Here is a 23,657-nt window from a genome sequence, read left to right as displayed (position 1 = left end):
TCACTCTCAGATCCCCTAGGCTTCTCCACAGCTTGGTATCATATTATTTTGGCTTGGAGTTATACTTACACAGTTGGTACCACCTGCTGTAAATTCTTTAGTCCTTGTTATCTCTGCAGCAGCTCTTGGCCTTTTAAAAACTAATTCAGTGAAGGAAGAGGAAGGGACAGTGTGTGCTTGATGTTCAAACAGCAATTTTATTTTCCAGAAACTCTTCAGATTTATAGTTCAGGCTACATTTTGGGAATACACAGTGTGACACAATGAACTACTAACAGCTGTTGCTGCTACTACTACTATTTAAATAATAAGGGCCAAACTATACTCCCGGTTATATGATTGTGAGTGTAAATCCAATATAACTAAGGACTGCAATGGAATATCTTCAGTTGCAGGTAATAGAGAAATTCTGGAGTTTCACCTGGGTAAACGAGCACGGAATTTGGATCTATGACTTTATACATCCAAGGCATAGGCCAAAAGCCAAGCGAAAAACCCTGATGTTTTCCTGTATACCTCAATATTAGGCACAATAGAGCATTAAATATGTATATTAATACTATTAGGCATGTTCACTTTCAGTCCTGTGGATGTCACCAGACCAGTAATGGAGAAGCTGAGGGAGACACTGAGTGGCCACTGTAACAGATGAGTTATTAGTTCTTAAATACACTCTTTTTGGATGCAAAGCCATCTTAGATGACTCAGACACATGATGGATTGAAGCACTGCTAGTAGTTGAAGCAAAGCTTAATGATTTCTCATTCATTTACATCCGTTTCATTTCATTTCATTTATGAGGTCTGAGTTGTGAATTCAGTGGGAACAAATGGAGAGATCTTACGTCAGCAAGAAAGTCTGGCTGGACAATAAAACTAGAGAGAGGCCCAAATCAGAACCCTGGATCCCACTCCCCATTGGACTTTGGGAAAATTTGGGTTTGGATCTGGATCCGAATTTTACAGCTCAAGCCCATATATAATCGGAACATAGATTTGGACAGTCCAAACCTAAGTCACACTCTGATACAGTTTCTTTGATGTATAAATTCTCCACCTCTTATTTCTGTGACTTTGGTCTTTTAACAGGGCATTGACTGGAAGTGAAAGAGGAACAGCCCATTTGCAGTTTGGTCCAGGCCCAAACTGGAAGAAAAAGCAATGACATGTTGCCTCAAAAACAACCGTTTGCTCTACTTCTATCTCTTTATTCCAACACACGTACACTGCTATTTTCAACTAACCGCACTGAAAAGTGGGCTACTCACTTAGATCCCAGTTAAAGAACTTGGATTGCACTCTCTTCCTGGCCAGGAAAGCTACAGTGGAGGTCTGCCCTGGTAGTCAGGAAGAATGTGACTGGGCTAATTACTTTTTAATGGTATTAATGGAGAGTAATGCACACTGGAAAACATAATCCTAACTATACATACAAATGCTGGGGTCCAAATTAGCTGTTACCACTCAAGAATGAGATCTTGGAGTGACTGTTGATATTTCTCTGAAAACATCCACTCAATGTGCAGCAGAAGTCAAAAATGCTAACAGAATGTTAGGAACCTTAGAAAAGGATATATAAGAAGACAGAAAATATCTCAGTGCCACTATATAAATGCATGTTGCACCCACACCTTGAATACTGTGTGCAGTTCTGGTAGTCCCATCTCCCCAAAAATATATTAGAATTGGAAAAGCTACAGAGAAGGGCAACAAAACTGTTTCAGGCGTGGAGCATGCAAGGAGACGTTAAAAAGACTGGGACTATTCATCTTAGAAAAGAGAGACAAATAAGGGCAGGAACTTGTTGCCTGGGGATATTGTGAAGGTCAAAAGTACAACTTGATTCAAAAAAAGAATTAGGCAAATTCATGGAACATAGTTCCATCAATTGCTAGTAGCTGAGTGGTCAGGGACACAACCCCATGTTCCAGGTGTGCATTAAACCTCCACCTGCCAGAAGTTGGGAATGGACAACTGAAGATGGATCATTCAATAGTTGCCCCTGTTCTGTTCATTCCCTCTGAAGCATCTGGAACTGGCCACGGTCAGCAGACAAGAAACTGGATTAGATGGACCATTGTTCTGACCCAGTATGGTGATTCATATGTTCTTACTTTCATAATGTGAGCACAGCAGTAAAACTTGATGCTTAACAGACACCTTGCATCTGAGGATTTTAAGAGGGTGAAGGTTTTGGGAGCAAGTCTCTTCCTGAGTTGGACAAACACTGAGACCCATTTCAAAGCATCACCAGAGAAAAGAGAATTTGTGAAATTCCTTCTTCACAAACACTGTGTTTTAGTGGACTGATAGTGTGAGGTGCAGTGTCCGGCAGGCATACACTTTAACATGCACATTTTTATTCATATGCCAATTTGAATACTAACAGAAAAATCATACCATTTGGAACCAAACCGGCCAAGTTTTGCCCAGCTGATTTTTGAAAGTCCCCTATCACTTTTACAAAGTTTTAAGATGCTATTTTCCATTTTAGATGTAAAAAACTTTAAAACTCTCTCACTTATTTTCTTAAACTATTTTTCTAAAAAGATAACTTTTTTCCTTATTCCTTTAGGCTTTTGTGTGTAGGCTAAGGTAGCTTCATTCAAAATCCTCTCTGGTCTCAGTGTGTGGTGTCTTTGGAATGCCTTATTGTCAGCTGAGCTGAGGGGCATTTAAGAGGCTTGTAAGTAGACTACTAAATCCCCCTGAAAATCCAGGCAAATTCCAAGGCTGTCCTTTTCTCAGTAGGGGTGGGTGGGCTAATTACAAACCTATTTAAACATTGTGAGTTCAAGGGTTTGATTTAACCTTGAACAATATTTGGTTCACTTCATAATTAGGAGATGCTATCAAAAAGGGAAGAAGAGAGGGTGAGAGAGGACATAGCCAATATGAAAACAAAGTGAATATTGGTGCTAAGAGTGGGCAGACTGAAAACACAAGAGTAAGGTTGAACTCCCCTGAAAGTCTGGGGGTTGGGAGTGAAAAAATTCTAATTACAAAATGAACAATGTACAACAGTGAGTATCCATTTGTCATTTCGTATCTTTATGTGGGAGTGGAGGGAGGGATTCTGTCTTGCTTTCATAAATTGCACGGGCTCTCTTTCAGTCAGAATAACTTTTTTAATTGAATCACCCTTAGGAAATAACCCTGCTTGATTGGCACCATAGAAGATGCTGGAACAATGAGGAGACAATTAGCATGGCCTCTGCACAAGCCTGACATGAATATTTGCAAAGCATTCCTTTTATTTTTTAAAGGATTTAAATTACAGAAATAAAAGGTTCATACACTAGAGCAAGTTTTGTGAACTCTGTTAACCCAAAAGAGTACTTCAAGCAGTTTGCCAAATCTCAAACTCCACAGGGTTCAGCCATCCCCAATTCTCACTTCAGTTGGGTGTCCACATAGGAAGTGGAGAAAAGAGATAGGACTTGGAAGTGTGCTGCCACCCTCAGAGCCCATGCCATGGAACAGACTTCTGATGGAGGTTGTGGAAGCTCTTTTGCTGAAGGTTTACAAAAGGAAGCTGGATAGCCATCTGTCTCGGGTAGTTTAGACACAACAAATCCTGTATCTTGGCAGGGGGTTAGACTAGACGACTCTTGCAGTCCCTTCTAACCTTATGATTCTATTAAAATAAATCTGAAGTAAATCATTCACATTAGTAGAATTACTCCTAAATTATTCTGGTGTAATCAAATTATTAGCCACTTGTATTCACAAACTATCTTTCCAACCTTTGTTAAAAACACCTTGGAATCTACAGTACAAATTTAATTGTCCTACTTTGTAAAGTTTACGGAATGGCTTCTAACAAAGATAGAAAAAGTGATAGATTATCCTGCTACATATATCAGGATAAGCTAACATGGATCTCAATGGAAACAAAAATAAACACAACAGAGTGTGAGTTATGATTTTGGTAATTCAAAAAAAGTTGATCACAGACTAAGGATCAGGCTTAGACCCATTATAAGGGATAGTGTACTAGTTCAGTATTATAGATGCATAACTGCAGTAAATTCATGTGTATAATATGCTCTGGATATTAATCTTTAAAAGAAAAGGAGAAAAATATGACAGAAATTGAGAAGAGAGGAAAAAAGACAGATTTTTCTTACTGACTGCTGCAAAGCGGGGCAGATTGTCAAAGTCTGAAAGACCATACTCAGAGAATACTTATCAATGCTTTGCTGCCTCTCCCCTGCCAGAGCCTTTCTCTACATGCAGAGGATTGTGTAGGACCCTAAGGGTCTGTCGTCTCATTACTCTATTGGCATAAGCAGTGCCTCACTGTATATATTCTATATATACTCCTGCTGGAGGGCATGCAGTGTATGTATTGTACATGCTGCAATAAGTGTAGACATAGCCTTATACAGAGTTTAAGAATACTGGGTACAGTTCTCATTGTTATAATACAATGAGCCATGGATGGATTGTACAATTATATATCTGCTAAATACTAAGGGCTACATTGTGCCATTCTTACTCCTGTTGAGTACCATTGCAATCAATGGTGTTACTCAGGAAGTATGGCACTGCTTGATATGAGCAATAAGGGCAGAATCTAGGGTGACCTGATATCCCGATTTTATAGGGACAGTCCTGATTTTAGGGTCTTGTTCTTATATAGGCTCCTATTACCCCCTCTCCCCCACCCCATCCCGACTTTTCACATTTGCTATCTGGTCACCCTAGGAGAATCTGGCCTAAACATAGGAAGAAAAAAATATATAAATTGTTTCAAAGTAACATCTAGAGCACTGGACAAATATTGCACAACCCTACAAAATAACAAACCACTGCACTTCATCCACTGCAGCAACAAATCAATGCAACTATAGAATTTCAACCCACATCCTTCACATTGTGTTTAAAACCTATATTGTAGTCTCATTTCCCAATGATGTAAGCAAATAGCCTGAAAGAAGAATGAGTTCTATTTCCATGTCACAGATTAGGCAGCTCTACATCCGTGCACAATGAGATAAATAATGGATTTTGCTCCAATTAAGTGTCCCTTTTGGGTCTTTTTATCCCAGATGACAAAATACAAGGCTTGCACAGCATAAATAGTAGGCATCCTTCAGTCCATGGATATGTGCCCCCGAGAGGTAAAGAATTTACTCAGTTAGTTTTATGGCAGCCACGAACGTGGCTGAGGAGACCCACTCAAATGAGGCAATCTCTGCTGCATCTGCCACATTTAAAGGTGATGTTTCGACCCTTTAGGCTCTGCCTTCTCCGAGCTCTTTTCTCCTCTGCCAAGCTGGACAGCTTCCTCTCAGAACTCCAGAGACCTTTGTTAAGCTCTTGTTTCCAAAGGCTTCGGTCTTGAGTGTGTTCTTCCCATTTGTCCACATCCATATTCATTTCTTTGAGGTCTCGCTTGCACACATCCTTGAAACGCAATTTTGGATGTCCTTTGGGTCTTTTTCCAGATACCAGTTCGCTGTAGAGGATGTCCTTTGGGATGTGCCCATCATTCGTTCAGCACACATACCCAAGCCAGTGGAGGCATCTATGTTTCAGCAGTGTTTGCTTGCTGGGTATGCTGGCCCGTTCGAGCACCTCAGTGTTGGTGACTGTCCCTCCAGGAGATTCGAAAGATTCAACGAAGGCAACACATATGAAAGCTGTTGAGCCTCTTTTCCTGATGAGAGTATAGTGTCCATGTCTCGCTTCCATACAAAAGTGTGCTTATAACACATGCATGATATACACAGATCTTTGTGTGTTCTGTCAGTTTGTTGTTTTGCCAGACCCTCTTGTTCAGTCTAGACATTGTTGTGGTGGCTTTTCCAATGCAGATGCTGAGTTGTTTCAAGGGAAAGGTGGACTGCGATAGTGGACCCCAGGTATGTGAACTTGTTCAACACTTCAAGCTTGTTGATCTTGATGGAGCGTGCTTCCTCAACTCCTTGGCACATTATTTTAGTCTTTTTTTAGGCTTATAGTAAGCCCAAAGTCTTGGCAGGTTTCTGTGTGGGTTGTCACTGCTGCATTGTCAGCGAAGAGGGGGCGTTGAATAAGGGCCTCCCAAGTCTTGGTTTTAGATCTGAGTCTTGCAAGATTGAACAGCTTTCCATCAGATCTTGTGTGCAAGTAGATTCCTTCAGGTGAGGAACCAAAAACTTGTTTCAGTAGCAGAGAGAAGAAGATCCCAAACAGAGTTGGGGCAAGTACACAACCTAGCTTAACGCCGCTACGAATCTGAAAAGCCTCAAAAACTGAGCTGTCCAATTGGTCTGTGCTGTACATGTTTTCATGGAAGAATCGAATCATGCTTAAGAGCTTGGTGGGGGGGCTGCACTGTGATTCAGGATAGATTCTGTCTGCAAGGGTCTGAAGTCTGTTCAGGACAACTCGGGCAAAGGCTTTTCCCATAATATTAAGAAGGGAAATGCCATGATAGTTGTTACAGTCGCTCGTCACCCTTGTTTTTATAGAGAGTGATGATGCTGGTGTCTCTCATTTCCAGCACAAGCAGAGCAACTCATGAAGATGTTGCAGTAGAATAGGTTTTCTGCATTTTATGACCTCAGACAGTATGCAGTCTTTTCCAAGGGTCTTTCCATTGGGGAGGCCATCTATGGCAAGACTAAGCTCCTCGACAGTTGGTTCATCATCGAGTTGGTTCATAACAGGCAGGCTTTTGATGGCATTGATGGCTGCATCCGTAACAATATTTTCATGAGAATAAAACTCAGAGTAGAGTTCTACCCAGCAATCCATCTTCTTGATGCAGTCGTTGATTGTTTCCCCTGTTGCTGATTTCAATGGGACTGTCTTCTTTGAAGTTGGACCCAAGACTTTCTTGATCCCGTCATACATGTTTCTGATGTTGCCTGCATCAGCTGCTACTTGGATGCTTTCACATAAGTGCAGCCATTCAAGAGAATGTTGCACAGCATAAATCCTGTACTAAAATGGAAAAAAAAGAGAATGGAAATCCCTGTCCCTTTGGGTCTCCTGGCTGTTAGACCACAGTGAGAATTCTCATGTAATCAAGTCCAAATCATGCTTCTTACATCACTTCCAGCAATAGATCTGGGGAGAGGAAAAGAATGGCCATTCTGAATAGCCCACATTAGTTTCTGCAGAGTCTCTTAAAAACCCTTAAAGGCCAAAATATGCATACTTGAGTGCCTAAAAATAGACAACCAAATCCATAGTGAGGCATCTAAATAAGGGCTTGATCCTACCTTCTTTGAAGTCCATGGCAAAGCTCCCATTGACTTTCAAGGTGCAGGCCTAAGGGGCCTGACCTACAGCTCTAAAAATCCAGCCACTTGCTTAGGTCCCCAGGTAGGGGATTTAACTGCCTAACTTCAGACATTTGAAATTTTTGGCCTAAGTTCCTGGCTCTTCTAATCAAATATGAGCTTCAAATATGAGCCACTGCTGCTGCCTACTGAGTCCCTAAAAACACAATATAAGAGGTATAAACTTTTCCGTTAATCTCACCTGGTATTAGTGCTGAAACTCAGTGATTACAATTTAAAACCCAGTGTTAACTATTTCACTGCTGCCCATTTTAGTAGAAACATCCAGCTTATCAGTATATTTACCTCCTGTGATTAGGTGTAGTAGAAGACTAGAGTGAGAGTGAGAGACAGAGAGGCAGGCAAGGTGGGCTGTAAAGGGACTCACCCTCTCCCCCAAAAGTCATACTAATAACTAGTAGAATCCTGCAGCACCTAGCCTCTGCGTTTTCCCAACCTCTGTCCAACAGGAGATCAGAAGAAGAGAAATGATCTGCTGGGTTTTCCAACCCTGGGTTCAAGTTGGAGGAATGGGAAGCTAGGGGATTTTCCTGCCCTTGTCTCATGATAGAGTTGTTAGGTAGAGGAAGGAGATGCCATTGGCCTCCTGCTGTATTTGCTGGATTTATTCATTCCTTTCTCAGATATGGGGATTGAGGTAAGCTGCTATTGGGGTTCTCTGTGCCGTACTTAGAAGAGGGAATGTAGAGTTGTGGAGAGAAATGGTTATCCCCGACGTTCCTTTTCACAACTGGGGAAACTGTTCTTACGATTAGGAAGTTTTTCCTGAGATTTAGATTAAATCTACTACACTGTATTTGAACCCATTGCCTCTTGTCCTGCCTTCTGTGAGAGAACAACTTTTCTCCATCTTTTTTATGGCAGCCTTTAAAGTATTGAAAGACTGCTATCATGTCCCCACCTCGGTCTCCTCTTTTCCAAACTAAACATTCCCAGTTCCTTCAGCCTTTGCTCATATGGCTCCTTTCCAGTCTCTCTCTATCCTTTCAATACAGTAGTGACCAAAACTGGACACATTACTCCAGCTGAGGCCTAACCACTGCTGAGAAAAGCAGTACTATTACCCCACTTGAGACCTCCCTCCAATCTGACATCATTTCATTAATAGTTACTCTTTGTTTGCAGTTGTTTAACTAATTATGTATCCACTGAATGGTAGTTCCTCTAAGTCCGCATATCTCCAGCTTACTTATCAGAATGTCATGTGGGACTGTGTCAGAAGCCTTGCTGAAGTCCAGGTATATTATGTCCACTGCATTCCCCTATCCACCAAACCAGTTATTTTGGTGTATTAAAGAGCAGAATGTACTTGGGCCAGACTTTATTTTGAGTCAAACTGAATTTGCTGAGCTTGTTCTTTGAATTTAGTTATTCAGCCATCCAATGCAGCACAAGAAAATACTTCTTTTCTGCAGCATTATAGCCCAAATGAATTATTGCCACATCCCTGTGTTTAAAAAAAAAAAAAAAGAGGCATTTTCCCAGGTGCACCATTTAAGGAGGCAGCAATAGGGTAGCCTATTACCTCCCCTAGATTTTGTTGATGTTCATTGGTAGTCAGACTGTCTGATTCAAGATGTAGCAAGCAGAAGCAGATCTGCCCCTAGAGAGAGTGCATGGTCAGAGAAAGAGGCAGATCCTGCCTGTACGTGGCATGCAGCTCTGAGCAATTAAAATTGCTAGATCTTGAAAAGTGCTAAGCATGACAAAAAGTGAACATGATATTTACTAAATTTAGAGAATTCACAGGGATTAGGAGCTATAGAAATGAGGAGTACAATTTATATGCAGTAAAAATACCAAAGAGGAATTTTTGACTTTGAAATGTACAGATTGCACAAAAGGGGAAGTATTACCCCACCCCCAAAAATAAACAAGAAGGAGAATATGCACATACAGTCTTTCAAGACAGCTAAATTATAATTTAAATAGATAAGAATAGATTAATGGATTAAGAATAGAATCCAAACATCAAAATAACAGTGGCCTCTGATTGCAAAGAGGAGAGGAGCAGGAAGACAATATAAAAATTCAGTCAGCTACTGCATAACTAGGAAGGAACAAATGCAACTTGATCACCATGTGTGAGTTCAGAAAAGAATTTTCCTCCAAGTCAGATTGGCAGTGATCTTGGGGGGAGATTTTTCCCTTCTTCTGCAGTGTGTGGGTGTGGGTCACTTGCGAGGATTACCTGGGCATATCTCACTTAATAATTACCCTGCCATTGTGGGGGCCTTGGGCACTGGTGCACCCCAATCCCTCCTATTCGCTCCCTGTGAACATAATAGTTTAGTCTCCGGTGGACTGTTATACATTGGTCTCATTTTGTTTGTTGAGTTTAGTGTGTGGGTACTGATTGGTGTTGGTGGCCTGTGATATATAGCAGGTGAAGCTAGGTGATCTGGCCCTAAACTCTATGACTCTAACTTTAATACGCCAAGCACTGAAAATACTAAGTGAAGCACTGCATGTGTCTCTAAACTAGTATACAGCAGATAAGCATTTAAAAGCCAGTTACTATAAAAGAGAGTTCACAACAAGCTCCCTCCCTGCAGTGTTGATATGCCAGAAACTGTTAACAAAAAAAAGACACTGCCATTGCTCCAGGTTTGCTCGCGTATATGCAAATATTAAAGTTTAAAAGGTAGTGATGATAAAACAAATGAAAACAGTTCAAACCAAGGGCAAATACAATACTGAAGTGCTGTTCATTTTTCATACAAACAATGTATAATACCACAGGACTGGCACAGAAAAATACTAAGCACATGCCTGTGAATACCAAGCAGCTAAATAAAAAATATTAATGAAAATCATATAAAACTACTCTCCTCATTCAAACATATACCATGCGATGTTGCACATTATAAAGTCTAACCATGCAAGTCCTCTGTGCCTGAGTTAAGGTACCTTCTAGAACTTAATTCTAGCATTTTGCAGAAATAATGTTCCCTTAACAAGCAGTTTTTTCATTATACAGTTTTAGCTTCATTTACCAGCCAGTACTGTAAGTCCTCAGTAGAAAACGCCTTGGGAAACATCAACTTCTTCCTACTCAACTAGGTTAATGGAACTGATTCTTTTATGTTTTACTATCAACTGATTTTCATGTCTAATAGGTACAGAGTAAGTGTGACCTGGAATTGATTTGTATTGATATGGATAATACCATGAAATGTTTCCCTGATTCCCTGAATAATTGAATTTGCAGACATGAAGTCAGCATACACGATGCAAGGAGCTGACAAAGTCTGCAGTTTACACACTTGAATAAAGTCTCATTTCACGGATTTGTCAACCTTCTGACTGCACTACACTTCACAACCTCTAAAAATCAACCCCCAACCACAAGAAGAGTTATAATCCCAAGAAGAGTTATTATCCTGGACAAAGCTACTGTGTATCTAAAATATTTCCAGTGATTCATGCCCAGATCCTTCAACTCCCATCCTAAAAGTAGGAGGGCCCATTCTCACTGTAATCTCCTTCACTTGATGAGAGCTGTCTGGTTTCTTTCTTAAACTCACCAACTACTGCCTACTTAAAAGCAGAGCTATGCAACACATTCAGTTTGAACCTTAACACACACACACACATACAAATAAACCTTTGATCAAATCCAGCCTGCATTCAGAAACTAGCAATGATTCACACAAATTTGCTTGAGTCTGTGAACGCTCTATCAAAGTGGGATAGGAGTTTCTTTACTCTATCCCAGCTCACAGACACTTTGAGGCTATTGTGCATCTCAGTTCTGAAGTGAGACAAGTTACACAGCATTTCCCCAGTGTCCCTGACTAGTGGTGTCTACTGTGAGCAATCAGAAGGGAAGGCAGAAACTATATCACTTTGTTTCTTAGGTTGCAGTTAAGGTTATGTCGCTTGTCCAGACAGAAAAGTCAGAGAAAATAAACATTTCAACTCAGCTTTGGGCAGTAGTCTAGGCCAGTATGTTACTAGCCTTCATTCCATCAGTTAGTGGAAAATTAAATTATTATTATTTAGCCTAATTATATGTATTACTTGTATAGCTTTGCAAGAGAAAAGTTCTCTGACTCAAAATCCTGGTTCAGCTAATGCCACTACATCCTATGCCAACCAGGTCCAACTTTCCTACAGCTCCAGCTGTCTGCTCTGGCTACCCAGCAGGTGCACATACAAGCTTCTTCCCTTGGCCACAGTGTTGCTCTGTCACCCCACGATCACTGTTCTAATCACACTACCCTTATAACATATTCCTATATTTACTTATCCTCCCACTTACCTATAGTTCCTATGATCCTTCCTGACCACGGTTCACCTCTTTGCAGCACTGATTTTGAGTGACAATCTGATTGATATCTCCTGTAGGAAAATGGTCCCCAAAGACAGACCACACTCTAATCTGATCCCCAGCAGACAGCACCTGCCTCCCAGGTTATCACTCCATCTGCCTACTGTCCTTATTACTACAATCTCCCACAATGCTTGCTTTCTCCTTCTCTTTCTTACTGCATTTATATTATGCTCATCCAATGTGGTGTCTCCTCTTCCCCATGTATAAAGTGTGTATGTCACTTATTATCTATAGTTAATTTGCTCCCTCCTCTCACAAAAGAAAAAGCCTCTGTGTTGTCTTCTAATCAACACTTACAATCATATTTTCCAATATGGTCACTAGTCCAATTTCTGGTCCCAGTGAGCCAATGTTAACTCAAACTTTGCCTGTGGGTTTGCAGTGAGATTCAAACATACAGCAAACCAGATGTGTTTGCAGCCAAACCTTTTCAAACGTCAAGGATTGCAAACTCATCTGAATCAGTTGTGGTATAAAACATATCAACCTGCTCACACCAGCCATGGAGGGGTTTACAGTACTCTACTACTGAAGCCTGAATCATTTAGAAATTCTAACAAACCTTTTGAGAGCTGTGATCTCTTTGGAATTCAGGGATTATAACCCAGTTAGTCTGCAATCATATGAAACACAAAGAAAGGAATTCTGAATCTTGTATATGATGAACCTAGAGCCATGAATTCACAATCTGTTTTACAGCAACCATCATCTGGTCCGTCAGCCTCCTGGATAACTTCTCTGCTGCTGAAGCAAGAGGAAGCTGACAGATTTAATCAAGGCCCTCATACCAAAATAGACGATGTTAAACCTGCTTTGCTTTACTCTACACTGAGTCATTTGGAGGAAACCATCTTCTTAAATGAATAATTTACAAAGCAAAATACTCAGACCACAGACTTGTTTAGATACAGTAAAGGAGACATTACAATTATATACTATTGTAAGAGAATGCAACATCGGTAGCCAGGAGTTGAATTAAAGTCTGGGAAAGAAAAATAAATAAATCAACCTCAATCAAAACAAGCTGCAGGGCTGGGGACAGCAGGGAAAGAACTATCTGAGTGAGCTGACAGCTTCTTACTGAGAAATTGTGTCCCTAAGTTTGGGTGTGGAAAGCGATCATTTAGGAAGCATGGTTTAGTAGCTAAAAAATGGGATATGGAAAGTCAGGAGATGAAAATTCAATTCCCCACTCACTTGCTGTGTGACCTTAGACAGGTAATCTAACCTGTCTGTGTCTCAGTTTCCAAAGCTGTAAAATGGAGATAATATTGTAATAATAATAACGTACCTCACTGAGAAGATTAATTTATTAACATTCACAAAATGTTTTGAGAGGTTCAAGTGGAAAATGCGATCTGAGTGTGGAAAATTTTTATTACTATAGGCAGCACAGCCAGCAATGCCTATAGTTGCTTGACAATTTCCATTATGAGACCCTATTTTCAGTTGTTTATAACGTTGCCAAACTTTAATCATTTCAGTTGAAATTTTCCATGCCAGGTGACTGCATCAGGCTGACTTTATTTTATTTTATTAAAATTTCAGCTAAACTAGTTCAGCAATATGTTGTTTTTCCCATGTTAAAATTTCTTACAACTGTTTTGTTGAGAATTTCTAGTACCTCCATACTTTGGAGCAAAGATTTGTAATTTGGCTAGTGGTGGGTGGGAGGAGTTGACATGGTGCCAGGGTTGTGACTTTTGCTGTCCCCATGAAAATTCCCACAAATTTGGACGAGTTATAAGCCTCTGAAAAATCTGTTTGCACATACTCAATAGAGATTTGTTGCAGATTAGCAGTTCCATTCTCTGAAGATTCCATCTGCACTGAGCATGCTCCCTCTTGGGAATGCAAGGGCTGAGCAGGACTTTCCTTGCAATAGCTGTTTCTTGCTGATGCGGATCACTCTGGCACGGTACGCAGGACCTGAGAGGAAGCAGTCTAGGCAACCCTAATTTTGGCCTTTCCTAACTTTCGAATGCCTGACTTTTCAACCTAATGTTCTTTTAATGTAGTGTTTTGTAATATAATTTATATATTAAGGGTGGGCATTAGATCTCATCAAAATGACCAGCGTTCAAAGGGAATGTATCAACTTTTCTCAGCGTTATCTCATAGTCATTTTAAATGGCTACTTATTTTGTTAAATGTCATTCAGAGAGTACCTTGACAACAAAATGCCTGATGTTGCTGCCCTAGTCATATGAGCCAATACAATATTGAATGGGTTACTCGCTGTTCTTCCATTGATTGCATGTGACTGTGAGTTGACCTATTGTGATGCAACTTGTTCTAAGTATACAGTAAAGTGCATCTTTCTATTATAGATAGTGCTGGATTATCTGGAAGCACATTACTGTGTGTACATTACATGTTTCCAGGATAACTGCATCTCAAAAATCTGGTGCAGGGAAAAAAATGTAGCCATTCTGAAACCAGAAAAACTAGTGGCAGATCCCAAGAGCTATCAAACAATTCTTCTCCTTTGTGTCTATGCAAGCCTTATGGAGAGACAGATTCTGATGTCTATCAATGAGGTTATCAAACCACAACTGCCTTCAAATGAGGATGGTGTACCGAGGATCAAGTCATTTGCTTAATACAAGACATTGAAGATGCCTTTGAGAAGGGCAAGAAAGTTGCTTCCATTCTGGTGGATATGTTAGCTTCATATAAGACTGGCATACAAGGCTGACTGCCAAGTTGTTCCAGACTGCAAGCCCATGGGGTACGGTTCATCATAATGAATTGATGCTTCATCTTGCAAGCAGGAGACAAAGTCTGCTGGCTTAGGCATCTCTGTTACAGACTCCCACAATGATCCATTCTAGCTCCTCTCTTTTTCAACATATATACTTATAAACTACCAACACCTAAGCCAATTAGTATGTATATGCAGATGACATCCATCCCACTGATGGGGGTAACATTCTACGCAATGTTGAAGAGTTACTCTGCCAAGACATGAATGCCCTGGCCACTTACCTTTGTCCGTGTGATACCAGAGAAACTCCATTTTGAAGTCCCCAGACTCCATCTTGTACCCCAGCCTCTATTTTGAATGAGCAAGAGTCACTCCACCATTAGAGGAAAGCTGTAGGTCACTTAGCACTGAAATTGACAGGAGATTTATTACTATATTTATTATATTTATTATTAATTATATTTATTGGCAGCAAAAGCAGAGGTGAGGCAGTTGTTGATCATGAGGTTGGGTACATTAAAAACAATATTGTGATGTGGTAGGTGCTCTGCAGAACTCTGACAGGAAAATATTAGCAAAAGTAAGCAAAACAACTGTCAATCAAGCCTCTCAGCATAGTATATAAAGAGCGTGTCAGAGATACAGATAGCAGAAGAGAAGGTGCAAGGAGTGTAGAGACTGTGCAGAGAGTAAGAGTGCTAGAGTGCATGTAGAAGTTGGAACAGGAGGAGCAGAAACCAGAGAAGGATCCAAAGATGAGACTTAACATGAAAGACACTGAAAGACTGTTACCAGCAGCTGTCAGCAACCTGTGGAAGACTGGCCATCTGAAGCAAGGCGCAGCCACATAGCATCACTTCAAACTCTATGGCAATTGAGTTTGGGGTGCTCTCTAGCTTGTTGTGAGGGTTTTGTGTTTTATAGCATCAGTAAGGGGTGTTGTTAGGTTGTTATTGTGTTAGGGATTTGTGTTACTTGTGTTTGCACCAACAAAGGGTGCTTTGTTTTGGAACACTGCTTGTGTCAATCATTTATCAGAGGGCTGTATCTGTATCCTCTAAGAAATTCCTTAGACATCCTGGAGACCCGTACCTGAGGAGAACAGATTGGCCAGGTGATCATTCAGATGGAAGATTGTGGCCACCGTCTTAGACGCTACTTGTTACCCTAAAAACAGAAGTTAAGTACCCCCAGAATAGCTCAACTATCGCCCCCTCCTGGGTTTACCAAGAGTTCCCTCAAAACAGCCCAACTCTTCACCTATTATAACCAATCTACCGCTTACAGTCTCTGCTGAGGATTGTTCACTCCCTTTTTAGCTAGTTGCCACTTATTTAGGAGTCAAACTGGACTGTAGTCTATCTTAATGGTCCCAAGTAGAACACAAAGAAAAAGATCATCTCCTACACAGCCTTGATCCAAAAGCTAGCAGGAACCTCCTGGGAAGCCGAAGCAAATGTTCTACAAACCTCAGTTCTGGCACTGCTGTTCGCTTCAGAGGAATGCAGTGCAGCAGTGTGGGGAAAAAGATGGCATAGCATCTCATTGATTTGGAGCTGAACACTGTCACCCGTATCATTAGTGGCTGCCTTAACCATATATTAACATCTAATTTATGTGTTGGCTCACATAGCTCCCCCAAAACTTTGATGAGATTGTGATGGGTTGGATCACAGAAACTCCCTGGGGGCTGCCAACTGATGTGCCAAAACTACTTCTGCCTCTGCTTTCCCTGCCAGCTTGGGACTCCAGCACCCTGTCTTGTTGAACCAGACAAGCCAGTCTGCTCCAACACAGACCCAAGGTCTGAACCACATGCCCCAAAGCTACAGACTTAACTGAAAGCAGCTTAAGAAATGTTCCTGTCTTTAACACTCGGATGCCCAAGTCCCAATGGGATCCAAACCCCAAATAAATCCATTTTATGCTGTATAAAGCTTATACAGGGTAAACTCATAAATTGTTCACCTTCTATAACACTGATAGAGATCAGAGTAGCAGCCGTGTTAGTCTGTATCCGCGAAAAGAAAAGGAGTTCTTGTGGCACCTTAGAGACTAACAAATTTATTTGAGCATAAGCTTTTGTGAGCTACAGCTCACTTCATTGGACGCATTGAGCTGTAGCTCACGAAAGCTTATGCTCAAATAAATGTGTTAGTCTCTAAGGTGCCACAAGTACTCCTTTTCTTTTTACTGATAGAGAGATATGCACAGCTGTCCCCCCCGCCCAGGTATTAATACATACCCTGGGTTAATTAATAAGTAAAAAGTGATTTTATTAAATACAGAAAGTAGGATTTAAGTGGTTCCAAGTGGTAACAGACAGAACAAAGTGAATTACCAAGCAAATAAAATAAAACACACAAGTCTAAGTCTAGTACAGATAAAATCTCACCCTCAGAGATGTTTCAATAAGTTTCTTTCACAGACTAGATACCTTCCTAATCTGGGCACAATCCTTTCCCCTGATACAGCCCTTGTTCCAGTTCAGGTGGTAGCTAGGGGATTTCTCATGATTGCCACCCCCTTTGTTCTATTCCACCCACTTATATATCTTTTGCATAAGGCGGGAATCCTTTGTCCCCCTGGGTTGCCGCCCCTCCTTCTCAATGGAAAAGCACCAGATTAAAGATGGATTCCAGTTCAGGTGACATTATCACATGTCACTGTAACACTTCATTACCCACTTGCCAGCCCACAGATATACAGGAAGACTTACAAGTAAAACAGAGCCATCTACAGGTAATTGTCCTGTTTAATGGGACCCATTAAGATTCCAAACCACCATTAATGGCCCACACTTTGCATAACTACAATAGGACCTCAGAGTTATATTTCACATTTCTAGTTTCAGATACAAGAGTGATACATTTATACAAATAGGATGACCACACTCGGTAGATTATAAGCTTTGTAATGATACCTTACAAGAGACCTTTTGCATGAAGCATATTCCAATTACATTATCTTCACACTCATTAGCATATTTTTATAAAATCATATAGAGTGCAATGTGACAGAGACACCATCACACATAAAACTGCATGGAGGGATAGAACAGATTAATCCATCTGCTGCACACAAGGCCTGACAATGGTTCCAATACGTGCAAATAAGCAACTCACATTTCCCACAAGATCTGCCCACCTCCAGAGGAAAACACCTACCCCTGTAGTTCCTGCTGACTTTCCACACCTGACTTTGCAATATTCTTTTGAGGTGGCCATTCGTGCATTCATGTCCAGTGCTGCCAGTCCAGTGCCTATCTCAAATGAACAACAACATATCAGGGCCGACAGCTATGACTTTATGGAGTGGCACCAACTCTGGGATAGAGAGACAGGCATGCTGATGAACTTCAGAAGCCCTAGTTTACAATCTGGGATGCTTATCCTGAACTAGGCTTAATAGGCTACTGACTAGACTAGACATAGTGGCTCCCACAATGCAGAAATTTGGCTTAGTCCAGTCTTCACAGTGTGACTGCAGGGCAGTGATGCAGACAGTCAAATGTAGTGGAGTGCACAATTAGAAGATTGGATGGTCAACAGCAACACCTTACTACCCTCAATGATGCAACAGTTAGATGGCTGAACAATTTAGATAATGACTTGTGATGCATGGGGCTGGGGGGAAAGTACCTGGAAGTAAAGTTTCAGAAGAAGCAGATTTCTTTAACCTCTTCTTTTGAAGAGATCATGTCACTAGTATGAAGGACTGCCATCAGATCTCCCTTAGACAAACAGCTGGCACAGAAACCTGTATGTTTCAAGCCAGAGACATTGATTCAATGGCAATGTGCCATTCTATTGATACTATTTCCATTCTCTGATTCTGTAAGTGGCATGCTGTATTCTCTTTGACTACCAAATGACCACTTTTTCATGTATCGGCTTCAACTTAGTAGTCATCTTTTAGAATACGGAAAGTTATCAGGGAGTAACCCCAGATCCCATTAAAGTTACCACATAGTGCCTGATTCTGCAAACCCTTACTCCTGTGGTTATTCTCACTGAAACCAATATGACTACTCAAGAGACTAAGTGTTACTTACATGAGTACAATTTGAGAGGACTGGCCATTTATTATGACACTAAAATGCCTAGGATTATAAACTGTTATAAACTATTATAAAATTTAGGGAGAACTTGTTTCTGTTTCTTTTCTTTCTTTGTTTTTTTTTTTTAAATAACACGAACAAATGAGCAAATTGAATTACAGTAAGGAATCTGATCATGCACACAAATATTCTGAGAGAACATCACATGAGTTAAAGCATTATGCTGTCATTTATTTGGTTCATCATGGCAGTAGAGGCATATCTAATAAATATATTTATTTTTTCCATGAATGGAATGACCTTTTTGTTATCTCTAAAAAATACAGCGCATAAAAAGATTAGAGAATGTAGTCCTGAAGTCGTCTTAGCAATCCTTTCATATTTTTGGTACCCTTTACTGCACTGGCCAGATCCTCAGCTGGTGAAAATGGATGTTGCTCTACTGAAGTAAAGGGAGCTGTGCAAATTGACACTAGCTGAAGATGTGGCCCATTGAGCCCAAACTGTTACCTCTTCACTCATCTCTTAAGCAGGATACATTTATATGGGATTCTTGCCTGAATAAAGGCTGAGGAAGAACTTCAGAATTTGATCCACAGATTAAACAACTGATTAACCCCTACATCTGCTAGCCTGTAATCTCTTCTCTCCCCCATCCCCTCCAAACTAGGGGCTCTAAAACAACTGGACAAATAAGGGATGCAGACTTAGGTATTTTAGTCTCTTTTGAGCAGATTTTAAAGTTACTTTCCCCTCTTCCTCCCTCTGCAATGGGCCCCAAAGTATTGGCACTTCTTTTGTTCACCTCAGAACATTTTGAAAAATGAAACCTTGGGGCTCATTTTAACTCAGACCACTCCCATTTTCCTCTACTTCTGGAACTTTACTGTACTTTAAATACCAGGCGGTTGGGGGAGAACCTACTACACTCACATAATCAGACTCATTTTAAAATGTTTTTAAATGGCTCGTCTGCCGCCACCATTTGTAAGAAGGATAATGGGTAGAAGGCTTGGAATTATGACTGTGTAAAGGGTGATTTTAAGGCAGTGGAAAGATGGATAGTCGTGGAAGCAGATGGCTTGCTGTAATAACTGAAGTGGCAGGAATGAAAGACTAATGCATGAGAGGTTGAAATTGAGACGTTTGAATTAATAAGTCTCTAGAAAAGATTAGAGTAGGGTGGTTATTACTCTGCATTTAGTTTTACACTGGAAGAAAATGTGGTATCTCTGTTCTGTTAGTTTTTGAATGTGCCCCTTTCTTGCCTTCACTGGATGCTTCTCTGCCTTTCTGCTCAGTCTATAAAAAACTTCTGCTCGTTTTTATTCCTTTAATAGGCTGTCCTACTTAATTGTAGGCTGTTCACCCTCGTCTTACTGATGGGTGGTTGGGACCATTTGCTGTGCAGCTCAGAAAGGAAATTAGTTCTTAATGTTCACCCTTCCCCGTTAAAGAAAGGGTGCAGCTCTGAGGTGGCAGATATTTTCGTTTGCGGAGCTGGTAATATCAGAGCTGAAACACTATATGGGCTTCTAGGAAAGGGGGTGTGGGGAATGGTAATAAAAATCTATCCGTTGCCTGTTAGGCACGTTAGTAACAGAAATCAAACTACTGCCGTTAACGATGTAGCTAGTAGCGTGATTCCCACTAGCAAGGCGCCAAACACGCACATGGCTATCTTTACTTTGTCAGAGAATCCTGAGAAAAGTACAGGTCAGGGCCATTCCCATACCCAGCCCCCTTCTGAATGCAAAAAGTCTCCCCTGTCTGTCTCTCCCTCTTCAGAAATCATGAAGTGCGCGTGGGGAAGGGAAGCTTGCAGAGAAGCGGTGTGACGGCATTCATTTGACAAAGGCAACGCGCCGGCACGAAACAGGCATTGTGCACGGCAGAACTTCCACTGCTAACCCCGCTTGTGCATCCTCCGCCCCCCTCTCCCCCCCTCCCCCCCGAGCCTGGGGAGACATGAAAACCCCGTGAAGGAAGGTGCAGTCTGAGCTCCCGCTGCAGCTCGGCTGTCACTTTGCGTACGGCCTGTGTGTGTGTTTGCCACACGCGAGAGAGAGCAGCTGACTAAAGTCTGCCCCAAGGCTGCAGTCCGAAGTCAGGAAATGGGGCAATTCCATTGGATCAGTGCTCCCCTGCGCTGAGGGCCGCCCGCAGGCGCCTCCTTCCCTCGCGATCCCTCAGCAAGCTGTGGCGGGAGCGCCTGGGTAACCCCCCCGCCCGGTGGGCAGCGAGGTGACCTTCTTCCTGCCCCCATCCCACTGTGCCCGGGGGGAGAACGGCTCCGCCGGCAGACCAGGGCTGGTTTATCGCCGCCACCAAAGCCTGGCTCTGCAGCCGCCGCCGCCGCCGCCGAACTGCCACCGCAGCCGGTGCGGGAAGAAGGCAGAGCTCTGCCGGGCTTTGATGTCTGGGAGATGCCGCAGCTCCTCGCTCCCGGCCGTGCTGCACCCGGAGTCTAAGCCCGGCGCCCCAGGAGCAGAGTCTCTGCCCCGCTCTAGCTCCCCAGCCGCTTTCCCGCCGGCTCCCGGCGACTGCTCAGCCGGGGACACCCGAGGCTGCCTTCGCTTTTTCATTGGTCGGTGATGTGTCTATTTACATCAGCACCGAACTTCTCCGAACATCAGCTGGTGAGTCCCGGGAGAGGAGACGGGGCAGCGGCACTGGCGGGGGGACTGAGGCAGCAAGAGGAGACGGGGCAGCCGCACTGGCAGGGGAAGAGGACAGGGCGAGGGGGGCGAGGAGACGGGGACTGGAAAAGGGGAAGAGAGTGAGAGTGGGGTCGGACAGGGAGAGGTTCTGGAGGTGAGGGAGGGAGAAAATGCAACTGGAGAGCTATGGAGATAGGCACAGAGAGAATGCAGTTTTCTAAACTCTTATCACACCTCCCTCTACACAGTTACTTGGCTGTCCTCTTCAACAAAGGTGCGCGAGAGCTTGTTGTAGCAGAGTCTCCCTTTAATGGGATATTGAGGTTATGGAGGCCAAGCCTTCATTGGACTGTGATTTTTGATTATATACAGCATATAGTTAACACCGTCTAGATTTATGTTATTATGCTCTCCGTCTGCTACCTTTGTCATCATGAAGTCATACCTTATTTTCAAGTACCCTGTTTTCCTCCATTGGACTCAAATGTAATTTACAGTGATACTGATCATGCTTTGATGGCATTTGGTTATTTTTTCACATTGTCTTTTACATAAAAGTTGATATTACACATTTCATAAAATTTATGTATTAAATCACTATGGATTTGAACCTGCAAGAAGCTTAGTGCCACCAGTGAGATGCTAAGTACCAGCTCATAGCTAACTACCCTGCAGGATCCAGCTTAGTGTTCCAGTAGCCACATCCTGCATCCTTTACTTATGGAAGGCATCCTACTGAAATGATCATAAGTGACTCTGGTTTTACACCTTTGATAACTTTGGTTTTACATCTCCTCCAAAAGATGAGCAATGGATGCCATAACCAATCAAATTGTAGTGTCAATAAGATTCTGATATCCTTTTTCTGATCCAGGCTACTACTTAGCTTGTTGGAGCTGACAAAATCATAACACAAAGTGGTATGGCTGTAACAAATACTTTGTGTTCACTTTTTAATTAAAAACAAATTACATTTGTAAATGGTAAAGGTTTTTGCAGGTATACATTGTTACTCCAAGATCACATTCACATGTCTGATAAAATGTAGAAGAGATAGTAGCTCTAGCCCAAGAGTTCATGCTTATCTGAGTGATGGCTGAAGGCATTTGTTAGTCATCTCTGTCAATCCTTTCCGACCCTTATTGTAACAGCCGGGGTGTGTCTACTCCTCAGTTCCTCAGGGCATAAGTTTTAACTCATGTGGAAGTGTGTGGTACTTTTGGGACACACTCGCATTTCTTTAGAGATTTGATTGAGAACATGTGGCTCATCTCAGAAGTCAGTTTTAAACATATGTATCCAGAAATGAAAAGCTAATGCATTAACTCACTCTGCCACCTAGGCCACAGTCGGTCAAAATAATTATGGTTGTCTGTTTTGTCTAAGCTTTAGTGGGCAGCTGGTAGAGGATCACAGGAGCACTGAGAGAAACATAATGAAACTATAATACCTAAGCTCATATCTGCTTAAATTACTCCTACGCTTTTGTGTCTGCAATTAACGCATAAAGAGGCTTTTACTAGGTGTTCTTTAATGGTTTTCTTTATAGATTTTACAAAGAACTAAAAGTAAGAATGAATCAGTGGGATACCTTTAAATAAGAGGAACACTCCTGTAGCAACAGAAAGACTAGTTTACTTGGAAAAAGTTGCTGACTGCAAAAGCACATTTGCACATGAAAAAATATAGCATTTCCAGAGCACTAAAAACACTTCCAAAATCAGAAGAGTACACTATATTCTAATTTAGGAGGAGAGTGTTGAGAATTGGTCAGCTCTTAATATAAATAAAGAGCAAGCCTTATTGCTTGCTGTATGTGGAGGTGAAAAGATAAAAGCAATTTTAAAAAGTTATACATTTGTATCTGTGAATTTAGATTTCACAGTTTAATATAGGTCCCAGTTCTCCCAAACATAGGAAATTCTCACTCTTCTGTATCCATTTTCTATGGGATTCCACTCTTATGAGTGGCAAGCTGTAACTTATTTGATGAAAAACCTGTAATTCACAGTAAAACGGGGGCCCATGTGGACTGGCCAGGAGGTAGGGCTCTGGTAGTCTATATGTTTGGAAAGGGAGGGGCTAGACAGGCTATGCAGGATTTCAGTCTCCTATGGATGACCTGTGCCTCCCTGCTCTGTGGTTCAAGAACTATCCCTTAAGGGAACAGTTGTGAGTCAGGAGAGTCTGTAAGTACTGGGACGTCTGGGGACTGCAAGTAGAACTGGGAGACGATGGGAGGGCATATCATCCTATTCATTTATTTACTGTTGTTATTATTAGTCCCCAAAGGCCCCAGTCAGGCTCAGGGCCCCAGACTCCATTGAGCTTGGTGCTGGACAAACATACACTGGCCCTGCCCAGGACAGCCTACAGTCTAAAAGAGATGAAGAGTTGGGGAACATTCACACAAAGTGATCAGGGTGATGGGACAGGTATCTCCAGGCTGTTGAATTCTTTTACATGTTTTTTTATTTATTAACTTACAAATACTAGTTATAGAGAGCTAGTTTGGGGGGAGGCGGGGCATGGAGATCTTGAAATTGAAAGGAGGGGAGGAAGAGGTCATAGGTTTAAAAGAGTGGGAATGACTGAGA

At 41.8% G+C, this 23,657-nt stretch overlaps 1 protein-coding gene and 1 non-coding gene across 3 annotated transcripts in view; both read left to right on the top strand.

The window, feature by feature from the left end:
• The first annotated feature begins 3,155 nt into the window (after positions 1-3,155).
• Positions 3,156-3,258, top strand: LOC125643236 (U6 spliceosomal RNA). Its single transcript, XR_007358634.1, has one exon. It is a non-coding gene; the product is annotated as a U6 spliceosomal RNA (small nuclear RNA).
• A 16,950-nt stretch (positions 3,259-20,208) lies between these two features.
• MME (membrane metalloendopeptidase) overlaps positions 20,209-23,657 on the top strand; it is a 66,864-nt gene continuing 63,415 nt past the window's right edge. For both annotated transcript variants that reach the window (XM_048864718.2, XM_048864719.2), the window contains exon 1: positions 20,209-21,039. The gene's annotated coding sequence lies outside the window, so the exon portion shown is untranslated. The remainder of the gene's footprint in view (positions 21,040-23,657) is intronic.

Source organism: Caretta caretta, chromosome 9, assembly GCF_965140235.1.
Source record: "Caretta caretta isolate rCarCar2 chromosome 9, rCarCar1.hap1, whole genome shotgun sequence".
Classification (NCBI taxonomy): Eukaryota; Metazoa; Chordata; order Testudines; family Cheloniidae; genus Caretta; species Caretta caretta.
The sequence above is the reverse complement of the archived record's forward strand: the minus strand, read 5'-3'. Positions and strand labels throughout refer to the sequence as shown.